Genomic DNA, 8,151 nt, shown 5'->3' on the forward strand with positions numbered 1-8,151 from the left:
TGAAAATGAATTTGCTCTGTAAACTTTCAACCAAATCACAATAAAAATAATAATATTAACAAGTTTAATAATAGTAACAATGTTCACATGTTGTTACTATTGTTGTTATGTGCCCTCAAGTCGGCCCTGACTCATAGCGACCCCTCCTTGAGTTGCCGAGGCAGTATCACTACGGAAGTGGATTGCCCAACCTTCCTTCCGGGAAGTGGCTGCTGGGTTTGAATCGCCAGCCTTCTGGTTAGCAGTCAAGTGCCTTAGGCACTATGCTACCAGAGCTCCTACAATATTGACATGGTAATATTATTGAGTGCTGTGCCAAGCACTCTTCTAAACACTTTGCATGCATTATCTTGTTTAATCCTCTCAGCTATTTAATATAAATGTCTTTATTATCCACATTTTACTACTGAGGAAATTAGCTCAGAGTGGTAGAGTAACTTCCCTAAGGTGACTCAGCTAACAAATGGCATAGCTAGAATTTGAACCTAGGGTGGGGTGATGAACAAATGTGGGATTGTGTATAAAAGCCTTGCATAGCGCCTGGCAGATAATAAGCCCTCAATAATTGGTTTCTAATATTTTCACTGTACTCAAGAAGTCTTGCCCACAGAATTACTGTTGTTGAGGTTAGATACTAGAGGACAGTTCAGCAGATGGGAAGAAAGGCTGGATTGCTGAGCCCAAGGCACAGTCAGAGACAGGAAAGAAGCTATCAGTGGTGCTGAGACTCCTCTTGCAATCTGCTTCCCTAAACTCAAGAGCCATCATACCCAGAACCTCTGTTCCAGTGGAACTATAGTGTCATTGGGCTACAAAGGCATTGTGGGAACTCAGTTAGGCAGCCAACCTGGTGGAGGCATCTCCCAACCACATCTCTCCCAAGTGGATGTTGATGCTTTAATATTTGTCTCAGCCTTACCCACCATGTGCATGCCATCTCTGCATTTCTCTCAGGCAGATAGGGCAGAAGATAGAGCTTGAGCTCCAAAAGTACTGGACAACATTTTCAAGATCTTTTAAGGTAACCTCATATGTTCCAGGTGTAACTTGCCCAAAGAGGGGATTAGTAAAGATGTAACCTTTGAAGTTGATGTCTAGTCAATTCTGACTTATGGTAACCCTATGTGTGTCAGCATAGAACTGTGCTCCACAGGATTTTCAATTGCTAATTTTTTCTTCTGAAAGCAGATCATCAGGCCTTTCTTCTGAGGTGATAGAAAGGGAAGATTGGTGGTTCAAATCCACCCAGAAGCACCTCTGTTTTCAAAAATCACTGCCATTGAAAACCCAGTACACAGTTCTACTCTGACACACATGGGCACCATGAGTCAAGATCAAGTTGATGACAATGAGTTTGGCTTTGGGTTTCAACCTTGGGAGAGGGTAGAGCCCTTCCCTCCCTCCCACAGAATGAGTGGCTTTTTCCCACCCACACTCTTCCCTTCTTATCCCTCTGCAGGAAAGTTTCACATACTTATGAATTAAAATAACATTGGCACAATCAAGTAAGACCCTTGGGAGCTGGTATGCACCACTGTGACCTGAGGTTGTCAGATGAGCAGCTGGTTCAGCCCTCTGTTGTTCAGAAAACCAGAGATCCACAAAGATACAGTTAATCCACAAAGCAGCACCTCTCCAGCTGGCATTTCAGCCCTCATTAAAGCTCTCAAGCTACAGAGTGCTCATTGATGACTAATTTTCATCTCCAAGGTTCTCCTTGACTTTCCTCTTAACAGCATGAAAACCTGGGCAGGAGGAGTCAGAATATAAGCTGCTGCAGTCAGAACCCTCCTTTTCAGTTTCGTTTTCAGCACAGAAAATCATTGGAGAGGAACCAAGGAGTAAAAATCCTGGTACAGTCACTCACTGAGTACCTGTTTATCTTTTCTTTTCTTTCCTGTCAGCACACAGAGAAGATCTTATCATCCCTTGATGTGTCAGGACAGCTATCTCCTTTAAAGGGGCTGGTGCCTCACAAAGGGATTATCCTTCAAAGTTCCCAGTCCCAACTATCTCTTGAAATTGTACCAGGTTTCTGACATCCTAAGCAGACATGCATCAAGAACATATATTATTACTATTTGGTGTCTTGTATGTTAGTAGGCGTTTGATAAAACACATTTGAATTGAATCTGATGGTGAGTCTGTGAAGGTTAACTTTATGTGTCAACTTGACTAGGCTATGGTTCCCAGTGCTCTGACCAAATACTAGACTATTTAATGTTCTATAATGTAATCTAATCTAATGTAATCATCTTCCATGATGCAATATGATCAATTGATCAGTTGATTCAAAAGGGAACTTCCTTAGGTCTGTCTCTAGACTAAATAGATCTTTGGGCAGAACTCTCTCTCCACTCCACACTCCACCCATTGTTTGACCTACACATCTTGGGAGACAAGCCTGCAGAAGTGTCCAGCCTGCTGCCTGACCTAAGGATTTTAGACTTGTCAGTCCCCCACTATCCTGTGAGCCAGCAGCAGTCTCCAGCCTGTCACTTGACCCATGGATTTTTGGACTTGCCCCCACCCACAATTGTCTGTGCCAATCCCTTTAAGTAAATTTCTCTCTGTTCTATTCTCTAGAGAACCACAAGGAAGATAGAGTCCATCCTTGAAAACAGTACTCTGCCCCCAAGGCCTCTCTCATAGACCTGGGTCCTTCCCTCCTGTTGGAGTTCTGCTGATCGTGCAGGGCTGTGGACTTACAAGTGTAACATCTCCTCCAACCCCATCCGCAGTTCTTCCTAACAACCAACGCTTTCATTGCCTCTAAGATTTATGCTTAGGTTATTTTTAACTTGTCTTTTCTTTTAAAAAATTACCCCAGAGCAGCTTAATGAGCCCCATTTAGCTTTTTGTAGCAAAAGAAAATTTGCAGACATTAGCCAGTAAGTGCTACTGAATGCCATTGCTGGCTGGCACGCCTCTTAATGCCAGCTTTTCCTCTCTTCAACACAATAGTTTATTTTTGGACAGCAGCCTCCGCACAATATCACAAACATGGCACACTGGGGTTCATCATGCATTTAAAAGAAGGCAAAGATTTAGGTGAGAGGTTGAGGAAAAAACCCTGAGGATTTCAGAGGAAAGGGTGGGGGTAGGAAGGAGAGAAAAGTCCCCTTGACATGCTGGTAGTCCTGGCTGCAGAAAGCTATGTTCAGTACCTCACACTTGCAGATTCATCAGCTTTGCTTCTGATCATCTAACAGTCTGATGGATATGAACCAAATGGGAGAAAGAGAGTGAGAATTAAGATTTGTGTTCATTATTGTATAAAACTAAAAAAAGAAAGACAAAATATCCACAGAACAATCAACCAGATCAAAAAGGAGCTCAAGTGTTAAGTGCCCTCGCCAGGATAAGAAACTTTGAAAATAAACAACCTAGCTATGCCTCCACCCAAACTCAAGAGTCTCCTGGGGTCAAAGTTGATTCCAGGAAAAGGTTCTCGGCTGTTCCACATGGCCGGAGGTCCAAGTCACAAATTACAACACCACCCCCAGCACTGTAAAGGCAGCAGGGCATGATCGTTTGTTCTCTGGACTTTTAAGCTACAGTATCTTGGAGGCTTTTCCAGGCATCCAAGTTAAAGCCTCAGTCTTCTTGGTGCTGGTATCCACCCATGCCACTGTTCCAAACCTGCTGATTATATTCCTAAGCATGGCACTCATGTTCTTGGTTGGAACTTAGCCATGCCTTTACCTAATGGACTGGCAGTAACTACTCTCTAGCTCATAGTTTCTGCCAGCAGTTTCAGGCACGGCAAATACAGTCTTTATAACTGCCACTGGTGTCTACAGTCTAGGACTAAGAGAAGGAGATTCTTAGACTTCCTCAGAGGAAAAACCTTCCTTCTTGCATAAATAAACCACTGTTTTTTCAACTGTGTTCAGGTTATAATGCACCATCTTTTAGAATTTTTCTTAAGAATCTATGTTATTTCAAGCATCCCACAATAACTGAGAAGATAAAATGCTTGCTCACAGCAGTATAAACTGCTGTTGGACTGTCTTGGCTAAAATAAAAATTTTTAGAATGCTAAAAGATAAAGAAGAAATGTTTTTGAACATTTTATTATGATTTGGGTGAAAGTTGACAGGGCATATTAGACTTGACGTTAAAGCATGTAGGAGCTCTGGTAGCGTAGTGCTGAGGCATTTGACTGTTAACCAGAAGGCTGACGGTTCAACCCACCAGCCACTCCTTGGAAGGAAGGTTGGGCAATCTATTTCTATAGTGATACTGCCTGAGAAACCCAAGGAGGGGTTGCTATGAGTCGGACGACTCTACAGCAGTGAGTTTTTCTTTTTTTTTTAAAGAGCACTTTAGATAAGGTTTCACTTTCAACAATTTATCCACATTTTGTTTGGAGACCTTGGTTGGAATTACCTCAAGGTAACAGCACTCTACCCACTTCCTCCCTGGGCTCCCTAGTTCCTTTCTCCTCCTCTCCTGCCCCTTCTTGCTCTCTGAACTTTGCTCTTGGGCAAATGCTGCCCTCCTGGTCTCATATGGCTGGTGGTTCTGAGTAGCATGTTCCCCACGGGTGTCATTGTTCACCCTATTGGCTCATCTATTACTTGGTTGAGGGAGCTCTGGTAGCAAAGTGCCTAAGGCACTTGACTGCTAACCAGAAGGCTGGCAGTTCAAACCCACCAGCCACTCCTTGGAAGGAAGGTTGGGCAATCTACTTCCATAGTGATACTGCCTTGAAAACCCAAGGAGGGGTTGCTATGAGTCGGGTCCTACTCGAGGGCACATAACAACAACATTACTTGGTTGAAAAGGGAGTGTGTTCTGCTCCAAGTTTGAAGAGTATCTAAGGGCCACAGTTTCTGGGATTCCACCAGTCTTTATTAGACCAGTAACCTGGTCTTTTTTCTTATTTTGAATCTTGTTCTACATTCCCCCCGCCCCCACCGACTCTGCCCAGGAGCTCAATATTGTGACCTCAATCAGAGTGGGGCACCATCCGGCTCCTCTGTCTCAAGCTAGTAGAATCTGTAGTTCATGTGGTAAAGGAGAAATTTTTAGGTAGGAAACATCTTTAAATTTTTTACTGTGAAAAAGAAATTATGATCAAAATGAGTTGAAGTATTTATTCATGAAGTATACAACTTCAATTAATTGATCAAAAGGACAGGATGAGAAGAGTCGTTTTCTGAGTTGCTACTCAAATCTAGTGCATAATGAAAACGCAAAGAATCTTGTGTTTAAACTCTTGATGAGAGATTAAAAAGTCAACAAACTCCCATCAAAAAAGCAATTTGCTGAAGTCTTTACTTACAAGTTTGCTGGCTGGGCAAAAGAATACAGCCAAGCCTTTTGCTTTATGACAGTGTAAACAGGAATTGAGTAATCCTATTCAAGGGCTCATTGGGTTTAGGTCTAAAAGAGGTCTTATCTCTGTTCCATAGCTACAAGGTACAGTGGGGGAACCAAGCTCTGTAGCTGTTCCTTCTGCTTATAGGACCTTCCCTGTCTTGTTCATTGGGTAAACACTTATTCATCTTTTAGGACCCAACAAAAATATCATCTCTTCTATGAAGTCTCCCTTGATGCACCCAGGCAGAGTATAATCTTAATATTTGCATGTCTGTCTCTCCCCACCAGACTGTGAGCTCTTCAAGGATGAAGAGTATGCTTTATTGATATTTGTGTCCTAGCATCTAGCACAATATCTGGCATTGTTATACTTAATTGATATTATTATTATTTATAATATATAAAATAATAAAGGTTTATTGAATGCATACATGTATAGCAATGGCAAAGAGGTGTCATGGAAGAAAAACTATTGAGAGGTTTTATTCAGCATTAGGGAGACATTCAAATAGGTAACTACCAGCCCACGTAAGTGAAAAAATAGCAATTTCAGAGAGTGAGTTCCAAACAGAGATAGATATAGGGCAAGAAACAAGGAGATCACAATAAATGATTGATTTGGGGTGGAGGTCACAAAAGGGAAGGTTATAGATATGGGGAAAAGTTCTCATTGGACACAAATGCTTCCCACCTCACGGCCATTGTGTTGATTCTGACTCATAGTGACCCTATAGGACAGAGTAGAACTGCCCCATATGGTTTCCAAGGCTGTAAATCTTTACAGAAGCAGACTGCCTCATCTTTCTCCTACTAAGTGGCTGGTGGGTTTGAATCACCAACATTTTGGTTAGCAGTTGAATGCTTTAACCACTATGCCACCAGAGGTCCTTTGCCACAAAGGCTTAGGTGGCTACAATTAAGATTTATACTTATAGTCACAGGATGCTTACAATGTATGCTTTCCAGAACAGGTTTTAAAACATGTCTTGGTTAATGTAAAACATTCTTTGGAGCTGGAGCTGGCGATAAGAATTAACACTAAGTCTCTTTCTTTAAAAACTCTTTGCTTAAGTAAAATCTTCTTGGTTGTCTAGGAAACTTTAGACAAGGCTGTCTCCAAAATCCTTTGAAAACAATTGTTTTTATTACATCCTTTTCATAAAGAAATATTTCTTAGGCCCCCTTTATATAAAAAAGATGGCTGTGTCAAGATTCTCTTCCACAGAGTGTATTTCTTTAATCTTTGACTAGCAGGAGAAAACACTTTCTTAATTACCATGTTCCTGTGAAAGGTCAGCTAGGCAAACATGGAGTCCTGACCAGGCAGGCATCTAAAGAGACCAGCTTAATTCCGCAAAACTGATATTAATTTAAGCATTTAGTTCTGGTCAAAAAAGCTTCATGAACTTCTCCTTTACAGAGGATAAAAAAAAAAAAAAAAAAAAGGATTGAAGTGAGGCATTAGTTCATAAATTAATAACAATCAGCTCATCACTATGCAAAGTAGTGGGAAGAAACTTAAGATGGAGCCTAGGTCCTAGTTGAGAGAATCAAAACAGACATGCATGAGCTAGCAGAAAAAAACACAAAATGACATATGACTGCATCTTTCAGAGTAGTGGGAGGTGATGCCATCAAACTCATGGCACTATGACTTCTGCTATTTTCCAAGAATACACTCTGGTAGCATAGTCCCTAAGGCACTTGACTGCTAACAAGAAGGCTGGTGATTCAAACCCACCAGCCACTCCTCGGGAGGAAAATGGGGCAATCTACTTCCGTAGTGATAGTGCCTCAGAAACCCAAGGAGGGGTCGCTATGAGTCGGGGGCGACTCAACGGCACATAACAACAACACTATTTAAAAGGCAAATAGCCATCAAATCCTTTTTCTGGATTGTTCTTCATCTTACTTTGTACACACACCTTGGTCTATTTTGCCTGTTCCCTGAAAAGCCCAGACTTTTTTATCCCCCAAGCCCCACACCTCTCTCTTCCTGCTTTTGCCTTTGGATTGCATGCTCCTGACCCTCTTTGCTACTTGCTAGTTGTTGACTTCTCTCTTCTGGCTGCCTTGGCTCAGACTGACACCCAGTATGTGCCTTCCTTGGCACAATCTCAGGCTTTGGTCCACTGGCCTAGTGTGTTCATCCTTGTCCCTGGCACAGACCCAGGTTTTCAGTAAAGACCAAAGTATGTAGTTATGGAAGACCCTTGAAGGAGGAGCTGCCTCATCCTTTTCCACCCTCTAAGCTCCACAGAGAAAAGGTTCTACTTTAAGTCCAGTGTTTACAAACTTGGTGTTTCAACAACTAAACTTCATTCACTTCCTATCTTGCTCTCACCATTCTTTTATCCTGTCTTGGATAATGACTCTGCTTTCTGTCTATAGCTTCATGGCTGTCTTGGCTTTTAATTGATGCCCAATCCAGTTTGCCCTGCTTCTAAACTAACTTGCCCTTGGCCACTTCCGAATCTCCCCTTGCTTCCTCAAGGCAATATAGCTCTAAAGCTTAGGACAACAGTCTTGGGGTTTAACTAGTTTGCTGATATCACAATGCTCTGATATGTCTTCCCTGAACACTACCCCACTGCCTATCCAGACATCATGAAAAGTGAGAGGCATCATGAGAAAAGCAGGTCTTAAACACTGGGTCTGCAGAGTTCTGGCAAGATGGTGGACTAGGCAGAAAGACTGCACTAGTCTTTTCAACAAAGAAAAGTGAAACCAATTAACACAGACACAGAAGATAATCTTAGACCCCTGAGCCTTGAAGGGAAGGATATAGAAGTGGACTAAACTCCAACTAGCAGAAGAATTTGC

This window comes from Orycteropus afer, unplaced genomic scaffold (genome assembly GCF_000298275.1).
Source record: "Orycteropus afer afer isolate SDZICR_OR568_19922 unplaced genomic scaffold, OryAfe1.0 scaffold00482, whole genome shotgun sequence".
Classification (NCBI taxonomy): Eukaryota; Metazoa; Chordata; class Mammalia; order Tubulidentata; family Orycteropodidae; genus Orycteropus; species Orycteropus afer.